Source organism: Heterodontus francisci, chromosome 34 (assembly GCF_036365525.1).
Source record: "Heterodontus francisci isolate sHetFra1 chromosome 34, sHetFra1.hap1, whole genome shotgun sequence".
NCBI lineage: Eukaryota > Metazoa > Chordata > Chondrichthyes > Heterodontiformes > Heterodontidae > Heterodontus > Heterodontus francisci.
Window position 1 is genome coordinate 46,817,148 of NC_090404.1, and position 21,890 is coordinate 46,839,037.

The 21,890-nt window shown below is 47.5% G+C and overlaps 10 non-coding genes across 10 annotated transcripts; all 10 read left to right on the forward strand.

Annotated features, from left to right (window-relative positions):
• Positions 1-412: 412 nt before the first annotated feature.
• Positions 413-484, forward strand: trnad-guc (transfer RNA aspartic acid (anticodon GUC)). Its single transcript has one exon. It is a non-coding gene; the product is annotated as a tRNA-Asp (tRNA).
• Positions 485-2,076: 1,592 nt separating this feature from the next.
• Positions 2,077-2,148, forward strand: trnad-guc (transfer RNA aspartic acid (anticodon GUC)). Its single transcript has one exon. It is a non-coding gene; the product is annotated as a tRNA-Asp (tRNA).
• Positions 2,149-5,404: 3,256 nt separating this feature from the next.
• On the forward strand, positions 5,405-5,476 carry trnad-guc (transfer RNA aspartic acid (anticodon GUC)). The gene has a single exon. It is a non-coding gene; the product is annotated as a tRNA-Asp (tRNA).
• A 1,591-nt stretch (positions 5,477-7,067) lies between these two features.
• trnad-guc (transfer RNA aspartic acid (anticodon GUC)) lies at positions 7,068-7,139 on the forward strand. Its single transcript has one exon. It is a non-coding gene; the product is annotated as a tRNA-Asp (tRNA).
• Positions 7,140-8,732: 1,593 nt separating this feature from the next.
• On the forward strand, positions 8,733-8,804 carry trnad-guc (transfer RNA aspartic acid (anticodon GUC)). The gene has a single exon. It is a non-coding gene; the product is annotated as a tRNA-Asp (tRNA).
• A 4,921-nt stretch (positions 8,805-13,725) lies between these two features.
• On the forward strand, positions 13,726-13,797 carry trnad-guc (transfer RNA aspartic acid (anticodon GUC)). Its single transcript has one exon. It is a non-coding gene; the product is annotated as a tRNA-Asp (tRNA).
• A 1,592-nt stretch (positions 13,798-15,389) lies between these two features.
• On the forward strand, positions 15,390-15,461 carry trnad-guc (transfer RNA aspartic acid (anticodon GUC)). Its single transcript has one exon. It is a non-coding gene; the product is annotated as a tRNA-Asp (tRNA).
• A 1,591-nt stretch (positions 15,462-17,052) lies between these two features.
• Positions 17,053-17,124, forward strand: trnad-guc (transfer RNA aspartic acid (anticodon GUC)). Its single transcript has one exon. It is a non-coding gene; the product is annotated as a tRNA-Asp (tRNA).
• A 1,592-nt stretch (positions 17,125-18,716) lies between these two features.
• trnad-guc (transfer RNA aspartic acid (anticodon GUC)) lies at positions 18,717-18,788 on the forward strand. The gene has a single exon. It is a non-coding gene; the product is annotated as a tRNA-Asp (tRNA).
• Positions 18,789-20,379: 1,591 nt separating this feature from the next.
• Positions 20,380-20,451, forward strand: trnad-guc (transfer RNA aspartic acid (anticodon GUC)). The gene has a single exon. It is a non-coding gene; the product is annotated as a tRNA-Asp (tRNA).
• Positions 20,452-21,890: the final 1,439 nt, after the last annotated feature.

Here is a 21,890-nt window from a genome sequence, read left to right on the forward strand (position 1 = left end):
AAGGAAAGAAAGAAAGAAACAAACAAGCAAACAAGCAAAAAAAAAACCATATGCGTTTCCTGCTTGCCTGCAGTGGCCGATGATGTGCAATATCAAGCCCGCAAAAGTGCGAATCCGCCGTCCAGATCTCTGCAGCTGTCACAGGACTGAACTGGATGAAAGTGTTGAATGTATGCCATCACAGAGAGGAGGCAAATCACTGTGCGCTGTAACATCAATGATGTGGGATGAGGGATAAAATTGAATTGATTGAGTCAAGAGCTTTAGCGGTGGTACTGCGTCGGCTGCCTGGCTCCAAAGTAGAAGCCTAAATGGTGATGGAAACGTGCCCCCTCCAAGCTGACACAACAGCTCTGAAGCCCAAAGTTGGCTGGCAATCTCTGGCAAACTGTAGGAAGACTTTCTGTGTGCTTCCTCGTTAGTATAGTGGTGAGTATCCCCGCCTGTCACGCGGGAGCCCGGGGTTCATTTCCCCGACGGGGAGGCGTGAGCGTTGCTGAGGCCACCCGAGAGCTGTTAGGGGAAACTTTTTGCATTCCAAATCGCTTTGCACTGCCGCATGGAGACTCTCATACACAACACGTGCGCGGCCCGCCACCCGTTTTATCAAAACTATCAACAGCAAACATGTTCCACACATCCGCCTATCACAATCACCGAACAACATCCGCTCTTTACTCATCAGACTGGCCACTTTCTCTTCTTTGCATTCACAAAGCGGCTCATTCAAAACGCACTAAACACATTTTCCTTGGCACATTTCATTGCTTCATTAAACCGCGACGCTTTCTACAACCAACATGCTTTATAAGCCACGACGCAACACATTTCACTACATCTTTCACACGGCAGCAACACCATTGCGTTCATAGTCAGACAGCAAAATAGCCCTCTAGCAGCCACACACCACCACCTGTTCAAGGCAGATAGATAATCTGAGGAGGAAGGTCACACACCTTGTACGCCATCAAACTTCAGCAAGGGCCACCTGGACGGAAAGAAGTGAAAGGTGGCAAAGGTCAATAACCTTGAATGGCTCAGTAACAAGCGCAATGAGACAAGGTGCTCAGAGGCACTGAAGAAAGTGTTGGGAATGCTACATGCCCAATACACATAGCGTGTGCGATCCCTTTGAAAGAGCTACTCAACCTATTCGAGTGATCAGCCCTCGGCCCTGATTTTTTTTTAATTCCCTTGCCGCATCCTGCCATTCTCTCTTGAATGTTAACATTCAATCTGAAAGGACACGACTTTCAGTCAGCTCACACAACAACATGCTGCCTAAACTAATCCTTCTTTCCTTGTACGTCTGCTTCGAATGCGAATCACCTTATCTTCTTGTCCCCTGGTTAACCCTTCCCTCCTGCCACAAGAAAGCTTTCTCGCTCAAAACAGTCCTTGTTTGGAACACCAAGATCAAAACTTCTGTGAGCACGAGAGAACAACGCCCATCTTGCACTTTTGCACACCGTGTACCTGAAGTCATCCACGGCGAGCCCATGGTGCCAATCCTTCTCGATACCCACACGAAGGATTTCTTTCTAAAGTGTGGTGTCGGGAAAGGGGAAAAGAATAATGCAGCGTGGGCCAAAACATTGAACTCCAAGTATTTTGCATATCGTGCTTGCTTCTGTTGCAAAGCCAGGAAAAGAGAGAAAAACAAACAAGTAAAGAAAGAAATAAACAAACAAGCAAACAAGCAAAAAAAAATCATATGCGTTTCCTGCTTGCCTGCAGTGGCCGATGATGTGCAATATCAAGCCCGCAAAAGTGCGAATCCGCCGTCCAGATCTCTGCAGCTGTCACAGGACTGAACTGGATGAAAGTGTTGAATGTATGCCATCACAGAGAGGAGGCAAATCACTGTGCGATGTAACATCAATGATGTGGGATGAGGGATAAAATTGAATTGATTGAGTCAAGAGCTTTAGCGGTGGTACTGCGTCGGCTGCCTGGCTCCAAAGTAGAAGCCTAAATGGTGATGGAAACGTGCCCCCTCCAAGCTGACACAACATCTCTGAAGCCCAAAGGTGGCTGGCAATCTCTGGCAAACTGTAGGAAGCCTTTCTGTGTGCTTCCTCGTTAGTATAGTGGTGAGTATCCCCGCCTGTCACGCGGGCGACCGGGGTTCAATTCCCCGACGGGGAGGCGTGAGTATTGCTGTGGCCACCCGAGAGCGGGAAGGGAAAACTTTCTGAATTCCAAATCGCTTTGCACTGCCGCATGGAGACTCTCATCCACAACACGTACGCGGCCCACCACCCGTTTTATCAAAACTATCAACAGCAAACATGTTCCACACATCCGCCTATCACAATCACCGCACAACATCCGCTCTTTACTCATCAGACTGGCCACTTTCTCTTCTTTGCATTCACAAAGCGGCTCATTCAAAATGCACTAAACACATTTTCCTTGGCACATTTCATTGCTTCATTAAACCGCGACGCTTTCTACAACCAACATGCTTTATAAGCCACGACGCAACACATTTCACTACATCTTTCACGCGGCAGCAACACCATTGCGTTCATAGTCTGACAGCAAAATAGCCCTCTAGCAGCCACACACCACCACCTGTTCAAGGCAGATAGACAATCTGAGGAGGAAGGTCACACACCTTGTACGCCATCAAACTTCAGCAAGGGCCACCTGGACGGAAAGAAGTGAAAGGTGGCAAAGGTTAATAACGTCGAATGGCTCAGTAACAAGCGCAACGAGACAAGATGCTCAGAGGCACTGAAGAAAGTTTTGGGAATGCTACATGCCCAATACACATAGCCTGTGCGATCCCTTTGCAAGAGCTACTCAACGTATTCGAGTGATCAGCCCTCGGCCCTGATTTTTTTAAATTCCCTTGCAGCATCCTGCCATTCTCTCTTGAATGTTAACATTCAATCTGAAAGCACACGACTTTCAGTCAGCTCACACAACAACATGCTGCCTAAACTAATCCTTCTTTCCTTGTACGTCTGCTTCGAATGCGAATCACCTTATCTTCTTGTCCTCTGGTTAACCCTTCCCTCCTGCCACAAAAAAGCTTTCTCGCTCAAAACAGTCCTTGTTTGGAACACCAAGATCAAAACATCTGTGAGCACGAGAGAGCAACGCCCATCTTGCACTTTTGCACACCGTGTACCTGAACTCATCCACGGCGAGCCCATGGTGCCAATCCTTCTCGATACCCACACGAAGGATTTCTTTCTAAAGTGTGGTGTCGGGAAAGGGGAAAGGAATAATGCAGCGTGGGCCAAAACATTGAACTCCAAGTATTTTGCATATCGTGCTTGCTTCTGTTGCAAAGCCAGGAAAAGAGAGAAAAACAAACAAGTAAAGAAAGAAAGAAACAAACAAACAAACAAGCAAAAAAAACCATATGCGTTTCCTGCTTGCCTGTAGTGGCCGATGATGTGCAATATCAAGCCCGCAAAAGTGCGAATCCGCCGTCCAGATCTCTGCAGCTGTCACAGTACTGAACTGGATGAAAGTGTTGAATGTATGCCATCACAGAGAGGAGGCAAATCACTGTGCGATGTAACATCAATGATGTGGGATGAGGGATAAAATTTAATTGATTGAGTCAAGAGCTTTAGCGGTGGTACTGCGTCGGCTGCCTGGCTCCAAAGTAGAAGCCTAAATGGTGATGGAAACGTGCCCCCCTGCAAGCTGACACAACATCTATGAAGCCCAAAGGTGGCTGGCAATCTCTGGAAAACTGGAGGAAGAGGATCCACGTGCTTCCTCGTTAGTTTTGTGGTGAGTATCCCCGCCTGTCACGCGGGAGACCGGGGTTCAATTCCCCGACGGGGAGGCGTGAGCGTTGCTGAGACTACCCGAGAGCTGGTCGGGGAAACTTCTTGAATTCCAAATCGCTTTGCACTGCCGCATGGAGACTCTCATCCACAACACGTACGCGGCCCGCCACCCGTTTTATCAAAACTATCAGCAGCAAACATGTTCCACACATCCGCCTATCACAACCACCGCACAACATCCGCTCTTTACTCATCAGACTGGCCACTTTCTCTTCTTTGCATTCACGAAGCGGCTCATTCAAAATGCACTAAACACATTTTCCTTGGCACATTTCATTGCTTCATTAAACCGCGACGCTTTCTACAACCAACATGCTTAATAAGCCACGACGCAACACATTACACTACATCTTTCACGCGGCAGCAACACCATTGCGTTCATAGTCTGACAGCAAAATGACCCTCTAGCAGCCACACACCACCACCTGTTCAAGGCAGATAGACAATCTGAGGAGGAAGGTCACACACCTTGTACGCCATCAAACTTCAGCAAGGGCCACCTGGACGGAAAGAAGTGAAAGGTGGCAAAGGTTAATAACCTCGAATGGCTCAGTAACAAGCGCAAAGAGACAAGGTGCTCAGAGGCACTGAAGAAAGTGTTGGGAATGCTACATGCCCAATACACATAGCCTGTGCGATCCCTTTGCAAGAGCTACTCAACGTATTCGAGTGATCAGCCCTCGGCCCTGATTTTTTTTTTAATTCCCTTGCAGCATCCTGCCATTCTCTCTTGAATGTTAACATTCAATCTGAAAGCACACGACTTTCAGTCAGCTCACACAACAACATGCTGCCTAAACTAATCCTTCTTTCCTTGTACGTCTGCTTCGAATGCGAATCACCTTATCTTCTTGTCCTCTGGTTAACCATTCCCTCCTGCCACAAAAAAGCTTGCTCGCTCAAAACAGTGCTTGTTTGGAACACCAAGATCAAAACTTCTGTGAGCACGATAGAACAACGCCCATCTTGCACTTTTGCACACCGTGTACCTGAAGTCATCCACGGCGAGACCATGGTGCCAATCCTTCTCGATACCCACACGATGGATTTCTTTCTAAAGTGTGGTGTCGGGAAAGGGGAAAAGAATAATGCAGCGTGGGCCAAAACATTGAACTCCAAATATTTTGCATATCGTGCTTGCTTCTGTTTGCAAAGCCAGGAAAAGAGAGAAAAACAAACAAGTAAAGAAAGAAAGAAACAAACAAACAAACAAGCAAAAAAAATCATATGCGTTTCCTGCTTGCCTGTAGTGGCCGATGATGTGCAATATCAAGCCCGCAAAAGTGCGAATCCGCCGTCCAGATCTCTGCAGCTGTCACAGGACTGAACTGGATGTAAGTGTTGAATGTATGCCATCACAGAGAGGAGGCAAATCACTGTGCGATGTAACATCAGTGATGTGGGATGAGGGATAAAATTGAATTGATTGAGTCAAGAGCTTTAGCGGTGGTACTGCGTCGGCTGCCTGGCTCCAAAGCAGAAGCCTAAATGGTGATGGAAACGTGCCCCCTCCAAGCTGACACTACATCGATGAAGCCCAAAGGTGGCTGGCAATCTCTGGCAAACTGTAGGAAGCGTCACTGTGTGCTTCCTCGTTAGTATAGTGGGGAGTATCCCCGCCTGTCACGCGGGAGACCGGGGTTCAATTCCCCGACGGGGAGGCGTGAGCGTTGCTGAGGCCACCCGAGAGCTGCTAGGGGAAACTTTTTGAATTCCAAATCGCTTTGCACTGCCGCATGGAGACTCTCATCCACAACACGTACGCGGCCCACCACCCGTTTTATCAAAACTATCAACAGCAAACATGTTCCACACATCCGCCTATCACAATCACCGCACAACATCCGCTCTTTACTCATCAGACTGGCCACTTTCTCTTCTTTGCATTCACAAAGCGGCTCATTCAAAATGCACTAAACACATTTTCCTTGGCACATTTCATTGCTTCATTAAACCGCGACGCTTTCTACAACCAACATGCTTTATAAGCCACGACGCAACACATTTCACTACATCTTTCACGCGGCAGCAACACCATTGCGTTCATAGTCTGACAGCAAAATAGCCCTCTAGCAGCCACACACCACCACCTGTTCAAGGCAGATAGACAATCTGAGGAGGAAGGTCACACACCTTGTACGCCATCAAACTTCAGCAAGGGCCACCTGGACGGAAAGAAGTGAAAGGTGGCAAAGGTTAATAACGTCGAATGGCTCAGTAACAAGCGCAACGAGACAAGATGCTCAGAGGCACTGAAGAAAGTTTTGGGAATGCTACATGCCCAATACACATAGCCTGTGCGATCCCTTTGCAAGAGCTACTCAACGTATTCGAGTGATCAGCCCTCGGCCCTGATTTTTTTAAATTCCCTTGCAGCATCCTGCCATTCTCTCTTGAATGTTAACATTCAATCTGAAAGCACACGACTTTCAGTCAGCTCACACAACAACATGCTGCCTAAACTAATCCTTCTTTCCTTGTACGTCTGCTTCGAATGCGAATCACCTTATCTTCTTGTCCTCTGGTTAACCCTTCCCTCCTGCCACAAAAAAGCTTTCTCGCTCAAAACAGTCCTTGTTTGGAACACCAAGATCAAAACATCTGTGAGCACGAGAGAGCAACGCCCATCTTGCACTTTTGCACACCGTGTACCTGAACTCATCCACGGCGAGCCCATGGTGCCAATCCTTCTCGATACCCACACGAAGGATTTCTTTCTAAAGTGTGGTGTCGGGAAAGGGGAAAGGAATAATGCAGCGTGGGCCAAAACATTGAACTCCAAGTATTTTGCATATCGTGCTTGCTTCTGTTGCAAAGCCAGGAAAAGAGAGAAAAACAAACAAGTAAAGAAAGAAAGAAACAAACAAACAAACAAGCAAAAAAAACCATATGCGTTTCCTGCTTGCCTGTAGTGGCCGATGATGTGCAATATCAAGCCCGCAAAAGTGCGAATCCGCCGTCCAGATCTCTGCAGCTGTCACAGTACTGAACTGGATGAAAGTGTTGAATGTATGCCATCACAGAGAGGAGGCAAATCACTGTGCGATGTAACATCAATGATGTGGGATGAGGGATAAAATTTAATTGATTGAGTCAAGAGCTTTAGCGGTGGTACTGCGTCGGCTGCCTGGCTCCAAAGTAGAAGCCTAAATGGTGATGGAAACGTGCCCCCCTGCAAGCTGACACAACATCTATGAAGCCCAAAGGTGGCTGGCAATCTCTGGAAAACTGGAGGAAGAGGATCCACGTGCTTCCTCGTTAGTATAGTGGTGAGTATCCCCGCCTGTCACGCGGGAGACCGGGGTTCAATTCCCCGACGGGGAGGCGTGAGCGTTGCTGAGACTACCCGAGAGCTGGTCGGGGAAACTTTTTGAATTCCAAATCGCTTTGCACTGCCGCATGGAGACTCTCATCCACAACACGTACGCGGCCCGCCACCCGTTTTATCAAAACTATCAGCAGCAAACATGTTCCACACATCCGCCTATCACAACCACCGCACAACATCCGCTCTTTACTCATCAGACTGGCCACTTTCTCTTCTTTGCATTCACGAAGCGGCTCATTCAAAATGCACTAAACACATTTTCCTTGGCACATTTCATTGCTTCATTAAACCGCGACGCTTTCTACAACCAACATGCTTAATAAGCCACGACGCAACACATTACACTACATCTTTCACGCGGCAGCAACACCATTGCGTTCATAGTCTGACAGCAAAATGACCCTCTAGCAGCCACACACCACCACCTGTTCAAGGCAGATAGACAATCTGAGGAGGAAGGTCACACACCTTGTACGCCATCAAACTTCAGCAAGGGCCACCTGGACGGAAAGAAGTGAAAGGTGGCAAAGGTTAATAACCTCGAATGGCTCAGTAACAAGCGCAAAGAGACAAGGTGCTCAGAGGCACTGAAGAAAGTGTTGGGAATGCTACATGCCCAATACACATAGCCTGTGCGATCCCTTTGCAAGAGCTACTCAACGTATTCGAGTGATCAGCCCTCGGCCCTGATTTTTTTTTTAATTCCCTTGCAGCATCCTGCCATTCTCTCTTGAATGTTAACATTCAATCTGAAAGCACACGACTTTCAGTCAGCTCACACAACAACATGCTGCCTAAACTAATCCTTCTTTCCTTGTACGTCTGCTTCGAATGCGAATCACCTTATCTTCTTGTCCTCTGGTTAACCATTCCCTCCTGCCACAAAAAAGCTTGCTCGCTCAAAACAGTGCTTGTTTGGAACACCAAGATCAAAACTTCTGTGAGCACGATAGAACAACGCCCATCTTGCACTTTTGCACACCGTGTACCTGAAGTCATCCACGGCGAGACCATGGTGCCAATCCTTCTCGATACCCACACGAAGGATTTCTTTCTAAAGTGTGGTGTCGGGAAAGGGGAAAAGAATAATGCAGCGTGGGCCAAAACATTGAACTCCAAATATTTTGCATATCGTGCTTGCTTCTGTTTGCAAAGCCAGGAAAAGAGAGAAAAACAAACAAGTAAAGAAAGAAAGAAACAAACAAACAAACAAGCAAAAAAAATCATATGCGTTTCCTGCTTGCCTGTAGTGGCCGATGATGTGCAATATCAAGCCCGCAAAAGTGCGAATCCGCCGTCCAGATCTCTGCAGCTGTCACAGGACTGAACTGGATGTAAGTGTTGAATGTATGCCATCACAGAGAGGAGGCAAATCACTGTGCGATGTAACATCAGTGATGTGGGATGAGGGATAAAATTGAATTGATTGAGTCAAGAGCTTTAGCGGTGGTACTGCGTCGGCTGCCTGGCTCCAAAGCAGAAGCCTAAATGGTGATGGAAACGTGCCCCCTCCAAGCTGACACTACATCGATGAAGCCCAAAGGTGGCTGGCAATCTCTGGCAAACTGTAGGAAGCGTCACTGTGTGCTTCCTCGTTAGTATAGTGGGGAGTATCCCCGCCTGTCACGCGGGAGACCGGGGTTCAATTCCCCGACGGGGAGGCGTGAGCGTTGCTGAGGCCACCCGAGAGCTGCTAGGGGAAACTTTTTGAATTCCAAATCGCTTTGCACTGCCGCATGGAGACTCTCATCCACAACACGTATGCGGCCCGCCACCCGTTTTATCAAAACTATCAACAGCAAACATGTTCCACACATCCGCCTATCACAATCACCGCACAACATCCACTCTTTACTCATCAGACTGGCCACTTTCTCTTCTTTGCATTCACAAAGCATCTCATTCAAAATGCACTAAACACATTTTCCTTGGCACATTTCATTGCTTCATTAAACCGCGACGCTTTCGACAACCAACATGCTTTCTAAGCCACGACGCAACACATTTCACTACATCTTTCACGCGGCAGCAACACCATTGCGTTCATAGTCTGACAGCAAAATGACCCTCTAGCAGCCACACACCACCACCTGTTCAAGGCAGATAGACAATCTGAGGAGGAAGGTCACACACCTTGTACGCCATCAAACTTCAGCAAGGGCCACCTGGACGGAAAGAAGTGAAAGGTGGCAAAGGTTAATAACCTCGAATGGCTCAGTAACAAGCGCCACGAGACAAGGTGCTCAGAGGCACTGAAGAAAGTGTTGGGAATGCTGCATGCCCAATACACATAGCCTGTGCGATCCCTTTGCAAGAGCTACTCAACGTATTCGAGTGATCAGCCCTCGGCCCTGATTATTTTTTTTAATTCCCTTGCAGCATCCTGCCATTCTCTCTTGAATGTTAACATTCAATCTGAAAGCACACGACTTTCAGTCAGCTCACACAACAATATGCTGCCTAAACTAATCCTTCTTTCCTTTTACGTCTGCATCGAATGCGAATCACCTTATCTTCTTGTCCTCCCGTTAACCCTTCCCTCCTGCCACAAAAAAGCTTGCAAGCTCAAAACAGTCCTTGTTTGGAACACCAAGATCAAAACTTCTGTGAGCACGATAGATCAACGCCCATCTTGCACTTTTGCACACCGTGTACCTGAAGTCATCCACGGCGAGCCCATGGTGCCAATCCTTCTCGATACCCACACGAAGGATTTCTTTCTAAAGTGTGGTGTCGGGAAAGGGGAAAAGAATAATGCAGCGTGGGCCAAAACATTGAACTCCAAATATTTTGCATATCGTGCTTGCTTCTGTTGCAAAGCCAGGAAAAGAGAGAAAAACAAACAAGTAAAGAAAGAAAGAAACAAACAAACAAACAAGCAAAAAAAAATCATATGCGTTTCCTGCTTGCCTGTAGTGGCCGATGATGTGCAATATCAAGCCCGCAAAAGTGCGAATCCGCCGTCCAGATCTCTGCAGCTGTCACAGGACTGAACTGGATGAAAGTGTTGAATGTATGCCATCACAGAGAGGAGGCAAATCACTGTGCGATGTAACATCAATGATGTGGGATGAGGGATAAAATTGAATTGATTGAGTCAAGAGCTTTAGCGGTGGTACTGCGTCGGCTGCCTGGCTCCAAAGTAGAAGCCTAAATGGTGATGGAAACGTGCCCCCTCCAAGCTAGCACAACATCAATGAAGCCCAAAGGTGGCTGGCAATCTCTGGCATACTGTAGGAAGGCTACCTGTGTGCTTCCTCGTTAGTATAGTGGTGAGTATCCCCGCCTGTCACGCGGGAGACCGGGGTTCAATTCCCCGAAGTGGAGGCGTGAATTCTGCTGAGGCCACCCGAGAGCTGTTAAGGGAAACTTTGTGAATTCCAAATCGCTTGGCACTGCCGCATGGAGACTCTCACCCACAACACGTACGCGGCCCGCCACCCGTTTTATCAAAACTATCAACAGCAAACATGTTCCACACATCCGCCTATCACAATCACCGCACAACATCCGCTCTTCACTCATCAGACTTGCCACTTTCTCTTCTTTGCATTCACAAAGCGGCTCATTCAAAATGCACTAAACACATTTTCCTTGGCACATTTCATTGCTTCATTAAACCGCGACGCTTTCTACAACCAACATGCTTAATAAGCCACGACGCAACACATTACACTACATCTTTCACGCGGCAGCAACACCATTGCGTTCATAGTCTGACAGCAAAATGACCCTCTAGCAGCCACACACCACCACCTGTTCAAGGCAGATAGACAATCTGAGGAGGAAGGTCACACACCTTGTACGCCATCAAACTTCAGCAAGGGCCACCTGGACGGAAAGAAGTGAAAGGTGGCAAAGGTTAATAACCTCGAATGGCTCAGTAACAAGTGCAACGAGACAAGGTGCTCAGAGGCACTGAAGAAAGTGTTGGGAATGCAACATGCCCAATACACATAGCCTGTGCGATCCCTTTGCAAGAGCTACTCAACGTATTCGAGTGATCAGCCCTCGGCCCTGATTTTTTTTTTAATTCCCTTGCAGCATCCTGCCATTCTCTCTTGAATGTTAACATTCAATCTGAAAGCACACGACTTTCAGTCAGCTCACACAACAACATGCTGCCTAAACTAATCCTTCTTTCCTTGTACGTCTGCTTCGAATGCGAATCACCTTATCTTCTTGTCCTCTGGTTAACCATTCCCTCCTGCCACAAAAAAGCTTGCTCGCTCAAAACAGTGCTTGTTTGGAACACCAAGATCAAAACTTCTGTGAGCACGAGAGAACAACGCCCATCTTGCACTTTTGCACACCGTGTACCTGAAGTCATCCACGGCGAGCCCATGGTGCCAATCCTTCTCGATACCCACACGAAGGATTTCTTTCTAAAGTGTGGTGTCGGGAAAGGGGAAAAGAATAATGCAGCGTGGGCCAAAACATTGAACTCCAAATATTTTGCATATCGTGCTTGCTTCTGTTGCAAAGCCAGGAAAAGAGAGAAAAACAAACAAGTAAAGAAAGAAAGAAACAAACAAACAAACAAGCAAAAAAAATCATATGCGTTTCCTGCTTGCCTGTAGTGGCCGATGATGTGCAATATCAAGCCCGCAAAAGTGCGAATCCGCCGTCCAGATCTCTGCAGCTGTCACAGGACTGAACTGGATGAAAGTGTTGAATGTATGCCATCACAGAGAGGAGGCAAATCACTGTGCGATGTAACATCAATGATGTGGGATGAGGGATAAAATTGAATTGATTGAGTCAAGAGCTTTAGCGGTGGTACTGCGTCGGCTGCCTGGCTCCAAAGCAGAAGCCTAAATGGTGATGGAAACGTGCCCCCTCCAAGCTGACACAACATCTATGAAGCCCAAAGGTGGCTGGCAATCTCTGGCAAACTGTAGGAAGCATTGCTGTGTGCTTCCTCGTTAGTATAGTGGTGAGTATCCCTGCCTGTCACGCGGGAGACCGTGGTTCAATTCCCCGCCGGGGAGGCGTGAGCGTTGCTGAGGCCACCCGAGAGCTGGTCGGGGGAACTTTTTGAATTCCAAATCGCTTTGCACTGCCGCATGGAGACTCTCATCCACAACACGTACGCGGCCCGCCACCCGTTTTATCAAAACTATCAACAGCAAACATGTTCCACAAATCCGCCTATCACAATCACCGCACAACATCCGCTCTTTACTCATCAGACTGGCCACTTTCTCTTCTTTGCATTCACAAAGCGGCTCATTCAAAATGCACTGAACACATTTTCCTTGGCACATTTCATTGCTTCATTAAACCGCGACGCTTTCTCCAACCAACATGCTTTATAAGCCACGACGCAACACATTTCACTACATCTTTCACGCGGCAGCAACACCATTGCGTTCATAGTCTGACAGCAAAATGACCCTCTAGCAGCCACACACCACCACCTGTTCAAGGCAGATAGACAATCTGAGGAGGAAGGTCACACACCTTGTACGCCATCAAACTTCAGCAAGGGCCACCTGGACGGAAAGAAGTGAAAGGTGGCAAAGGTTAATAACCTCGAATGGCTCAGTAACAAGTGCAACGAGACAAGGTGCTCAGAGGCACTGAAGAAAGTGTTGGGAATGCTACATGCCCAATACACATAGCCTGTGCGATCCCTTTGCAAGAGCTACTCAACGTATTCGAGTGATCAGCCTCGGCCCTGATTTTTTTTTTAATTCCCTTGCAGCATCCTGCCATTCTCTCTTGAATGTTAACATTCAATCTGAAAGCACACGACTTTCAGTCAGCTCACACAACAACATGCTGCCTGAACTAATCCTTCTTTCCTTGTACGTCTGCTTCGAATGCGAATCACCTTATCTTCTTGTCCTCTGGTTAACCCTTCCCTCCTGCCACAAAAAAGCTTCCTCGCTCAAAACAGTCCTTGTTTGGAACACCAAGATCAAAACTTCTGTGAGCACGATAGAACAACGCCCATCTTGCACTTTTGCACACCGTGTACCTGAAGTCATCCACGGCGAGCCCATGGTGCCAATCCTTCTCGATACCCACACGAAGGATTTCTTTCTAAAGTGTGGTGTCGGGAAAGGGGAAAATAATAATGCAGCGTGGGCCAAAACATTGAACTCCAAATATTTTGCATATCGTGCTTGCTTCTGTTGCAAAGCCAGGAAAAGAGAGAAAAACAAACAAGTAAAGAAAGAAAGAAACAAACAAACAAACAAGCAAAAAAAATCATATGCGTTTCCTGCTTGCCTGTAGTGGCCGATGATGTGCAATATCAAGCCCGCAAAAGTGCGAATCCGCCGTCCAGATCTCTGCAGCTGTCACAGGACTGAACTGGATGAAAGTGTTGAATGTATGCCATCACAGAGAGGAGGCAAATCACTGTGCGATGTAACATCAATGATCTGGGATGAGGGATAAAATTGAATTGATTGAGTCAAGAGCTTGAGCGGTGGTACTGCGTCGGCTGCCTGGCTCCAAAGCAGAAGCCGAAATGGTGATGGAAACGTGCCCCCTCCAAGCTGACACAACATCTATGAATCCCAAAGGTGGCTGGCAATCTCTGGCAAACTGTAGGAAGCCTTTCTGTGTGCTTCCTCGTTAGTATAGTGGTGAGTATCCCCGCCTGTCACGCGGGAGACCGGGGTTCAATTCCCCGACGGTGAGGCGTGAGCGTTGCTGAGGCCACCCGAGAGCTGGTCGGAGAAACTATTTGAATTCCAAATCGCTTTGCACTGCCGCATGGAGACTCTCATCCACAACACGTACGCGGCCCGCCACCCGTTTTATCAAAACTATCAGCAGCAAACATGTTCCACACATCCGCCTATCACAATCACCGCACAACATCCGCTCTTTACTCATCAGACTGGCCACTTTCTCTTCTTTGCATTCACGAAGCGGCTCATTCAAAATGCACTAAACACATTTGCCTTGGCACATTTCATTGCTTCATTAAACCGCGACGCTTTCTACAACCAACATGCTTAATAAGCCACGACGCAACACATTACACTACATCTTTCACGCGGCAGCAACACCATTGCGTTCATAGTCTGACAGCAAAATGACCCTCTAGCAGCCACACACCACCACCTGTTCAAGGCAGATAGACAATCTGAGGAGGAAGGTCACACACCTTGTACGCCATCAAACTTCAGCAAGGGCCACCTGGACGGAAAGAAGTGAAAGGTGGCAAAGGTTAATAACCTCGAATGGCTCAGTAACAAGCGCAACGAGACAAGGTGCTCAGAGACACTGATGAAAGTGTTGGGAATGCTACATGCCCAATACACATAGCCTGTGCGATCCCTTTGCAAGAGCTACTCAACGTATTCGAGTGATCAGCCTCGGCCCTGATTTTTTTTTTTAATTCCCTTGCAGCATCCTGCCATTCTCTCTTGAATGTTAACATTCAATCTGAAAGCACACGACTTTCAGTCAGCTCACACAACAACATGCTGCCTGAACTAATTTTTCTTTCCTTGTACGTCTGCTTCGAATGCGAATCACCTTATCTTCTTGTCCTCTGGTTAACCCTTCCCTCCTGCCACAAAAAAGCTTTCTCGCTCAAAACAGTCCTTGTTTGGAACACCAAGATCAAAACTTCTGTGAGCACGATAGAACAACGCCCATCTTGCACTTTTGCACACCGTGTACGTGAAGTCATCCACGGCGAGCCCATGGTGCCAATCCTTCTCGATACCCACACGAAGGATTTCTTTCTAAAGTGTGGTGTCGGGAAAGGGGAAAAGAATAATGCAGCGTGGGCCAAAACATTGAACTCCAAATATTTTGCATATCGTGCTTGCTTCTGTTGCAAAGCCAGGAAAAGAGAGAAAAACAAACAAGTAAAGAAAGAAAGAAACAAACAAACAAACAAGCAAAAAAAATCATATGCGTTTCCTGCTTGCCTGTAGTGGCCGATGATGTGCAATATCAAGCCCGCAAAAGTGCGAATCCGCCGTCCAGATCTCTGCAGCTGTCACAGGACTGAACTGGATGAAAGTGTTGAATGTATGCCATCACAGAGAGGAGGCAAATCACTGTGCGATGTAACATCAATGATCTGGGATGAGGGATAAAATTGAATTGATTGAGTCAAGAGCTTGAGCGGTGGTACTGCGTTGGCTGCCTGGCTCCAAAGCAGAAGCCGAAATGGTGATGGAAACGTGCCCCCTCCAAGCTGACACAACATCTATGAATCCCAAAGGTGGCTGGCAATCTCTGGCAAACTGTAGGAATTGCTTCTGTGTGCTTCCTCGTTAGTATAGTGGTGAGTATCCCCGCCTGTCACGCGGGAGACCGGGGTTCAATTCCCCGACGGGGAGGCGTGAGCGTTGCTGAGACTACCCGAGAGCTGGTCGGGGAAACTTTTTGAATTCCAAATCGCTTTGCACTGCCGCATGGAGACTCTCATCCACAACACGTACGCGGCCCGCCACCCGTTTTATCAAAACTATCAGCAGCAAACATGTTCCACACATCCGCCTATCACAATCACCGCACAACATCCGCTCTTTACTCATCAGACTGGCCACTTTCTCTTCTTTGCATTCACAAAGCGGCTCATTCAAAATGCACTGAACACATTTTCCTTGGCACATTTCATTGCTTCATTAAACCGCGACGCTTTCTACAACCAACATGCTTTATAAGCCACGACGCAACACATTTCCCTACATCTTTCACGCGGCAGCAACACCATTGCGTTCATAGTCTGACAGCAAAATGACCCTCTAGCAGCCACACACCACCACCTGTTCAAGGCAGATAGACAATCTGAGGAGGAAGGTCACACACCTTGTACGCCATCAAACTTCAGCAAGGGCCACCTGGACGGAAAGAAGTGAAAGGTGGCAAAGGTTAATAACCTCGAATGGCTCAGTATCAAGCGCAACGAGACAAGGTGCTCAGAGGCACTGAAGAAAGTGTTGGGAATGCTACATGCCCAATACACATAGCCTGTGCGATCCCTTTGCAAGAGCTACTCAACGTATTCGAGTGATCAGCCTCGGCCCTGATTTTTTTTTAAATTCCCTTGCAGCATACTGCCATTCTCTCTTGAATGTTAACATTCAATCTGAAAGCACACGACTTTCAGTCAGCTCACACAACAACATGCTGCCTAAACTAATCCTTCTTTCCTTGTACGTCTGCTTCGAATGCGAATCACCTTATCTTCTTGTCCTCTGGTTAACCCTTCCCTCCTGCCACAAAAAAGCTTTCTCGCTCAAAACAGTCCTTGTTTGGAACACCAAGATCAAAACTTCTGTGAGCACGATAGAACAACGCCCATCTTGCACTTTTGCACACCGTGTACCTGAAGTCATCCACGGCGAGCCCATGGTGCCAATCCTTCTCGATACCCACACGAAGGACTTCTTTCTAAAGTGTGGTGTCGGGAAAGGGGAAAAGAATAATGCAGCGTGGGCCAAATCATTGAACTCCAAATATTTTGCATATCGTGCTTGCTTCTGTTGCAAAGCCAGGAAAAGAGAGAAAAACAAACAAGTAAAGAAAGAAAGAAACAAACAAACAAACAAGCAAAAAAAATCATATGCGTTTCCTGCTTGCCTGTAGTGGCCGATGATGTGCAATATCAAGCCCGCAAAAGTGCGAATCCGCCGTCCAGATCTCTGCAGCTGTCACAGGACTGAACTGGATGAAAGTGTTGAATGTATGCCATCACAGAGAGGAGGCAAATCACTGTGCGATGTAACATCAATGATGTGGGATGAGGGATAAAATTGAACTGATTGAGTCAAGAGCTTGAGCGGTGGTACTGCGTCGGCTGCCTGGCTCCAAAGCAGAAGCCGAAATGGTGATGGAAACGTGCCCCCTCCAAGCTGACACAACATCTGTGAATCCCAAAGGTGGCTGGCAATCTCTGGCAAACTGTAGGAATCACTTCCGTGTGCTTCCTCGTTAGTATAGTGGTGAGTATCCCCGCCTGTCACGCGGGAGACCGGGGTTCAATTCCCCGACTGGGAGGCGTGAGCGTTGCTGAGACTACCCGAGAGCTGGTAGGGGAACCTTTTTGAATTCCAAATCGCTTTGCACTGCCGCATGGAGACTCTCATCCACAACACGTACGCGGCCCGCCACCCGTTTTATCAAAACTATCAGCAGCAAACATGTTCCACACATCCGCCTATCACAATCACCGCACAACATCCGCTCTTTACTCATCAGACTGGCCACTTTCTCTTCTTTGCATTCACAAAGCGGCTCATTCAAAATGCACTAAACACATTTTCCTTGGCACATTTCATTGCTTCATTAAACCGCGACGCTTTCTACAACCAACATGCTTAATAAGCCACGACGCAAAACATTACACTACATCTTTCACGCGGCAGCAACACCATTGCGTTCATAGTCTGACAGCAAAATGACCCTCTAGCAGCCACACACCACCACCTGTTCAAGGCAGATAGACAATCTGAGTAGGAAGGTCACACACCTTGAACGCCATCAAACTTCAGCAAGGGCCACCTGGACGGAAAGAAGTGAAAGGTGGCAAAGGTTAATAACCTCGAATGGCTCAGTAACAAGCGCAACGAGACAAGGTGCTCAGAGGCACTGAAGAAAGTGTTGGGAATGCTACATGCCCAATACACATAGCCTGTGCGATCCCTTTGCAAGAGCTACCCAACGTATTCGAGTGATCAGCCCTCGGCCCTGATTTTTTTTTTAATTCCCTTGCAGCATCCTGCCATTCTCTCTTGAATGTTAACATTCAATCTGAAAGCACACGACTTTCAGTCAGCTCACACAACAACATGCTGCCTAAACTAATCCTTCTTTCCTTGTACGTCTGCTTCGAATGCGAATCACCTTATCTTCTTGTCCTCTGGTTAACCCTTCCCTCCTGCCACAAAAAAGCTTGCTCGCTCAAAACAGTCCTTGTTTGGAACACCAAGATCAAAACTTCTGTGAGCACGAGAGAACAACGCCCATCTTGCACTTTTGCACACCGTGTACCTGAAGTCATCCACGGCGAGCCCATGGTGCCAATCCTTCTCGATACCCACACGAAGGATTTCTTTCTAAAGTGTGGTGTCGGGAAAGGGGAAAAGAATAATGCAGCGTGGGCCAAAACATTGAACTCCAAATATTTTGCATATCGTGCTTGCTTCTGTTGCAAAGCCAGGAAAAGAGAGAAAAACAAACAAGTAAAGAAAGAAAGAAACAAACAAGCAAACAAGCAAAAAAAATCATATGCGTTTCCTGCTTGCCTGTAGTGGCCGATGATGTGCAATATCAAGCCCGCAAAAGTGCGAATCCGCCGTCCAGATCTCTGCAGCTGTCACAGGACTGAACTGGATGAAAGTGTTGAATGTATGCCATCACAGAGAGGAGGCAAATCACTGTGCGATGTAACATCAATGATCTGGGATGAGGGATAAAATTGAATTGATTGAGTCAAGAGCTTGAGCGGTGGTACTGCGTCGGCTGCCTGGCTCCAAAGCAGAAGCCGAAATGGTGATGGAAACGTGCCCCCTCCAAGCTGACACAACATCTATGAATCCCAAAGGTGGCTGGCAATCTCTGGCAAACTGTAGGAATTGCTTCTGTGTGCTTCCTCGTTAGTATAGTGGTGAGTATCCCCGCCTGTCACGCGGGAGACCGGGGTTCAATTCCCCGACGGGGAGGCGTGAGCGTTGCTGAGGCCACCCGAGAGCTGGCCGGGGAAACTATTTGAATTCCAAATCGCTTTGCACTGCCGCATGGAGACTCTCATCCACAACACGTACGCGGCCCGCCACCCATTTTATCAAAACTATCAACAGCAAACATGTTCCACACATCCGCCTATCACAATCACCGCACAACATCCGCTCTTTACTCATCAGACTGGCCACTTTCTCTTCTTTGCATTCACAAAGCGGCTCATTCAAAATGCACTGAACACATTTTCCTTGGCACATTTCATTGCTTCATTAAACCGCGACGCTTTCTACAACCAACATGCTTTATAAGCCACGACGCAACACATTTCACTACATCTTTCACGCGGCAGCAACACCATTGCGTTCATAGTCTGACAGCAAAATGACCCTCTAGCAGCCACACACCACCACCTGTTCAAGGCAGATAGACAATCTGAGGAGGAAGGTCACACACCTTGTACGCCATCAAACTTCAGCAAGGGCCACCTGGACGGAAAGAAGTGAAAGGTGGCAAAGGTTAATAACCTCGAATGGCTCAGTAACAAGCGCAACGAGACAAGGTGCTCAGAGGCACTGAAGAAAGTGTTGGGAATGCTACATGCCCAATACACATAGCCTGTGCGATCCCTTTGCAAGAGCTACTCAACGTATTCGAGTGATCAGCCTCGGCCCTGATTTTTTTTTTAATTCCCTTGCAGCATCCTGCCATTCTCTCTTGAATGTTAACATTCAATCTGAAAGCACACGACTTTCAGTCAGCTCACACAACAACATGCTGCCTAAACTAATCCTTCCTTCCTTGTACGTCTGCTTCGAATGCGAATCACCTTCTCTTCTTGTCCTCTGGTTAACCCTTCCCTCCTGGCTCAAAAAAGCTTTCTCGCTCAAAACAGTCCTTGTTTGGAACACCAAGATCAAAACTTCTGTGGGCACGATAGAACAACGCCCATCTTGCACTTTTGCACACCGTGTACCTGAAGTCATCCACGGCGAGCCCATGGTGCCAATCCTTCTCGATACCCACACGAAGGATTTCTTTCTAAAGTGTGGTGTCGGGAAAGGGGAAAAGAATAATGCAGCGTGGGACAAAACATTGAACTCCAAATATTTTGCATATCGTGCTTGCTTCTGTTGCAAAGCCAGGAAAAGAGAGAAAAACAAACAAGTAAAGAAAGAAAGAAACAAACAAACAAACAAGCAAAAAAAATCATATGCGTTTCCTGCTTGCCTGTAGTGGCCGATGATGTGCAATATCAAGCCCGCAAAAGTGCGAATCCGCCGTCCAGATCTCTGCAGCTGTCACAGGACTGAACTGGATGAAAGTGTTGAATGTATGCCATCACAGAGAGGAGGCAAATCACTGTGCGATGTAACATCAATGATGTGGGATGAGGGATAAAATTGAATTGATTGAGTCAAGAGCTTGAGCGGTGGTACTGCGTCGGCTGCCTGGCTCCAAAGCAGAAGCCGAAATGGTGATGGAAACGTGCCCCCTCCAAGCTGACACAACATCTATGAATCCCAAAGGTGGCTGGCAATCTCTGGCAAACTGTAGGAATTCCTTCTGTGTGCTTCCTCGTTAGTATAGTGGTGAGTATCCCCGCCTGTCACGCGGGAGACCGGGGTTCAATTCCCCGACGGGGAGGCGTGAGCGTTGCTGAGACTACCCGAGAGCTGGTCGGGGAAACTTTTTGAATTCCAAATCGCTTTGCACTGCCGCATGGAGACTCTCATCCACAACACGTACGCGGCCCGCCACCCGTTTTATCAAAACTATCAGCAGCAAACATGTTCCACACATCCGCCTATCACAATCACCGCACAACATCCGCTCTTTACTCATCAGACTGGCCACTTTCTCTTCTTTGCATTCACGAAGCGGCTCATTCAAAATGCACTAAACACATTTTCCTTGGCACATTTCATTGCTTCATTAAACCGCGACGCTTTCTACAACCAACATGCTTAATAAGCCACGACGCAACACATTACACTACATCTTTCACGCGGCAGCAACACCATTGCGTTCATAGTCTGACAGCAAAATGACCCTCTAGCAGCCACACACCACCACCTGTTCAAGGCAGATAGACAATCTGAGGAGGAAGGTCACACACCTTGTACGCCATCAAACTTCAGCAAGGGCCACCTGGACGGAAAGAAGTGAAAGGTGGCAAAGGTTAATAACCTCGAATGGCTCAGTAACAAGCGCAACGAGACAAGGTGCTCAGAAGCACTGAAGAAAGTGTTGGGAATGCTACATGCCCAATACACATAGCCTGTGCGATCCCTTTGCAAGAGCTACTCAACGTATTCGAGTGATCAGCCCTCGGCCCTGATTTTTTTTTTAATTCCCTTGCAGCATCCTGCCATTCTCTCTTGAATGTTAACATTCAATCTGAAAGCACACGACTTTCAGTCAGCTCACACAACAACATGCTGCCTAAACTAATCCTTCTTTCCTTGTACGTCTGCTTCGAATGCGAATCACCTTATCTTCTTGTCCTCTGGTTAACCATTCCCTCCTGCCACAAAAAAGCTTGCTCGCTCAAAACAGTGCTTGTTTGGAACACCAAGATCAAAACTTCTGTGAGCACGATAGAACAACGCCCATCTTGCACTTTTGCACACCGTGTACCTGAAGTCATCCACGGCGAGCCCATGGTGCCAATCCTTCTCGATACCCACACGAAGGATTTCTTTCTAAAGTGTGGTGTCGGGAAAGGGGAAAAGAATAATGCAGCGTGGGCCAAAACATTGAACTCCAAATATTTTGCATATCGTGCTTGCTTCTGTTGCAGAGCCAGGAAAAGAGAGAAAAACAAACAAGTAAAGAAAGAATGAAACAAACAAACAAACAAGCAAAAAAAAATCATATGCGTTTCCTGCTTGCCTGTAGTGGCCGATGATGTGCAATATCAAGCCCGCAAAAGTGCGAATCCGCCGTCCAGATCTCTGCAGCTGTCACAGGACTGAACTGGATGTAAGTGTTGAATGTCTGCCATCACAGAGAGGAGGCAAATCACTGTGCGATGTAACATCAGTGATGTGGGATTAGGGATAAAATTGAATTGATTGAGTCAA